Here is a 4,171-nt window from a genome sequence, read left to right as displayed (position 1 = left end):
AGTCAGGGACCACTGCTGTGTCGCAGGTCCTCCTGCAGGTGCTTGGGGACAGATGTTTTAGGCCGAGGGAAGAGCAAGCACAAAGTTACCGGGATACATATGTATACGTAGAGACATAGGGAAGGATGGAAATAGGACAGGCACCACGTAGCTGATGTAGAGAGGCAGAGATGGAGGTAGGTCTGGAGATTAGATGTACTTCACCTAAGAGTAGGAAAACTTTCACCCGGCGTCCTGTCTATATGAGTAAGAATAGGTTCCTATGTTATGACATTCCTAGCCACAATCTATGCATCGTATTGTTTACATTTTCATGGCGCTCCTGGATGGAGTGGAATCATCTCAAGGTGTTTCCCATGAACGAGCATTTCCTCTCCAAATCCTGTCCTGCAGCGGCTTCAGTTTGGGTTTCGGTGCCAGCAGCTCAGAGTTTTGACTGATACAGTAACGTTTCCAGTTTGTAGAGCTAGTGTGGTGAGGGAGGGATGACCTGTGTTGTAGCGCCTTGTGCAGAGAAAAATACAGGCTCTGCACCCAAAGAGCCCTGGTCCTCCCTCTTTTTGAAAACTGTCTCAGAGATCATCTCCGGAGCCGGATGCAGGGAATGATCCACTGCGTGAGTTTGGTGGTTTGGAGCGTCATAGAGGAACACAGTGACTGTGATGTCACCTCATAGATTACACTGAAGTAGTCTGAAAGGTCAATAAAGAATAAATAAAACACTATTAAGAGGGTCTCACTCAGGGGTGCCTGGGTGGCTCATTTGGTTAAGCGTCTGCCTTCAGCTCAGGTCCTGATCCAGGACCGAGTCCTGCATCAGGTTTCCTGCTCAGTGGGGAGCCTGCTTCTCCCCCCTGCTTGTGTTCTCTCTCTCAAATAAATAAAATCTTAAAAAAAAAAAGAGGGTCTCTCTCAGCAATATTTGTATAAAAGCTTGCCAAAACTACCACCACCAATCAATCCAACCTGTACTGATACAGAAATAACAAGTAATGATTAAGTCACGCACAATTATTGGATTTCCAGAATTAAAAAACCAAAAACCAAACGGGGAGACAAACCATAAGAGACTCTTAAATATAGAGAACAAACTGAGGGGTGCTGGAGGGGAGGTGGGTGGGGGGAATGGTTAAATGGGTGAGGGGGATTAAGGAGGGCACTTGTGATGAGCACTGGGTGTTGTATGTAAGTGATGAATCCCTAAATTGTGCTCTTGAAACTATGATTACACTGTATGTTCACTAACTGGAATTAATCAATTTTTAAAAAAGATTTTATTTTAAAATTTATTTTAGAGAGAGATAGAGTGAGCAGGGTGAAGGGCGAGAGGGAGGGAGAGGGAGAGAATCTCAAGCAGACTCCAGGCTGCACGTGGAACCCGCAGAGGGCTTGCTCTCACGACCGTGAGATCATGGTGTGAGTGCAAACTAAAAGTCTGACGCTTAGCCAACTGAGCCACCCAGGCACCACCACCCCCGCCAAAAAAAAATTTCTGAGAAGGTAATTACGTTAGGCGAATGTTTTTTAGTTTCCTTGAATTGGCTCTCTTCCAAAACAAATTAAAAAACGAAAACAAGAAAAACAATAACAGAAAACAATTGTGTCCCATCTACCAGAAAAAGAGATGGATTCCAGGAATGACGTTATTAGTCACGATCAGGCTTCCTCCATGCAGAGGGTAGCGGGGCTCTGGCCTTCCGTGTGGACTGAGCTGGAGTTTCGGAACCCGAGGGTGTGCGGTGGCTCGGAGTGAAGGGTTTGCCTGCTCCTCTCACCAGCAGCTCTGTGTTTATGTCCGGTTTCATGGGCCTTCTAGTCCGTGCAAATCCTCCCAGTTTCGCCAGTGAGCGGACTTGGGGCCTGCTGCTCTGCTGGTACTAACACCCAGAAACCTGGACGGTGCTATGGGCTACAGCTGCCACCTGCCAGGTGTGGTCTAGGCACCCCAGTGAGTCCGTGAGGTCCTTTCGTGGAGCCCAGGAGGCCAAGACTTTTCATAATCACGCTGAGACGTTAGTTGCCTTTTCCACCCTCCTTTTCTTAGGAACGTACAAGGAGTTTTTCAGAGGCTACGCGATGTGTGACATTAGAGCAGATTGAATGCAGGAGCAGAGAGGAGAAACAAACTATCTTCTTAACCTGACAGGAAAGAGATTTGTGAAAGTGTAAAGCAATGGCCCTCTCTTACCAAGTATTCTTGTTATGGAGAATGCAGTTATTTTTTGTAAAATGTTAGTTATGTTCATGGATTTATTGTCATTTAAAAAAATTCAAGTAGTTTGATTTGGTGTATAAAATGGTAAATGTCAAAAGATATAACATATATAAACTTAAGAACTTAGGGTCCTTTTAATTTTAAAGAATTTATGTAAAGGGGTCCCAAGACGAAAAAACTTGAGAACTGCAGGTCTATGGGATAAACACAAAATACAATAATTAATTATTGTCTGAATGCTTCCTGTTTGCGAGGCCCCGTGCCAAGGGCCATACATGGATTACCTCATGTAATTCTCATAACCACCCTAAGAGTAGGGGCCAGTGTTCCTTCTTACGTTCCAGGTAAGAACCTGGGCTTAGACAGGATAAGGAACTTTTCTCGAGACCATAGAGTTGGCGGAGGTTAAAGTGGCAGAGGCTAGAATTGAAGCCAAGGAGTGTGGCTCCAGCTCTCACACCCTACACCATCTAGTAGCCCTGCTTCTAGAAGCCCGTGCCTCCACCTGCCCTCATGCAGCCCCCTCCTCCCAGTAACAAATTTGGTACAATGAGAGACAGACCTGGGATGCAGCTGGAGAAGGGTGATGGGATGCTTACAAGATCCTGTCTCTGCATCAGGGGTGGGCTGCAACAGCTGCTGGCCTCCCATGGCATGGTGGGCACCGCCTGGGGCCTGGATCCCCTAATACCGAAATCCACACTGCTGGCTTTCCCCTTTTAAGTTAGACTTGGAGCCAAAGGTCCATGGTTATTAAAAAGCAGTAAGAGACAACCCATAGAAACTAGTGGAAGAAATTGTTTCACAGGTGTCTTAAGGTTCTCACCTACTTAAAGAAAGACTGGCCATTGTAGATGATGTATAATGTTTGGTTTATGCAGCATAGACTAGCACCAACGCTGGGTCGGCATTTGGGAGAGAAATTTTGGCTGTACGTCAATGGTTGAATGAATGCATAGTGAGATATATTAAGTGTTCAGTAAGCTCAGCACGCGTCATTTTAACGATTCCCTGTTTTACTGACTTTTTCTATTTCCCAGCCAACTTGTCATGAGGTTTGGTTGGATAAGAGGAACAAAGGGAGGTTGGGGAGAAGGATTAGGTTTTTATCAGTTTTTCTCACATGAACGGAGGAAGCATGTGGTTACCTTATATCACCACTAGATGCCACTGTTGCTTTATGCAAACATCACCAGACGGCCGGTTCTAGCAATACGCGGGCGGTTTTCTTCCAATGTGTTCAGGATGCTTGTGTGAGGAAGGGAGCAAGAAGTTGCATCTCCCCTCCCCAGGACTCCCATCTCATCAAGTTTTAAAAGTATGTAGAATTGGTTCTTGGATAGGGAGTACTTAGGTATAAAGTTCCCAGCCAAAGATCTTTATGTCTTGAAGAATGACTTCAAAAACAGCTTCCTTTCAAAACAGGTGGGAAGCATGGTAAGGGAAAGCAAGTGCAATGGCTGATTTAGGGCAAAAGGCACTACCCAGTGTCAGTGTAGGTCACCCTGTCACAGTAAGGTGCCCCATGGGGCAGCTGTCTGTGGATGTGCAAATGGTAAAGTTGCAGCCCGGAGCCCAACAGCATCACCCTTTGAAGACTAGGATGCAGGTGGGGCTCACGGGAGAGGGGAGCAGCAGTAGCTAGACTGTGTTGTAAGCTGGCTATGGACATACCCTCCATCAGCCCTGATACCTGTCCAGGTTGCTCAGACTGAAAAAGCTTTTGCACGCCATCCAGCTCAGTTTCCCACTTAGTATAAGCCATTCTTTGGTAACATCCATGGTAGATGAGCATTCACCTGACGGAAAACTCTTTGTACGAAGATTCCTACTTCATGGGGCATCTCATTTCATCATGGAGCTGCTAGAAAGTGCATTCTGTGTTAAGCTAAAATCCATCCCCCCTTCAGCTTCCCTGAATCATTTCTCATATGATTTCCAGATTCTTCCATATCA

This window comes from Ursus americanus, chromosome 17 (assembly GCF_024610735.1).
Source record: "Ursus americanus isolate L20-20 chromosome 17, mUrsAme1.1.p, whole genome shotgun sequence".
Taxonomy (NCBI): Eukaryota; Metazoa; Chordata; class Mammalia; order Carnivora; family Ursidae; genus Ursus; species Ursus americanus.
The sequence above is the reverse complement of the archived record's forward strand: the minus strand, read 5'-3'. Positions refer to the sequence as shown.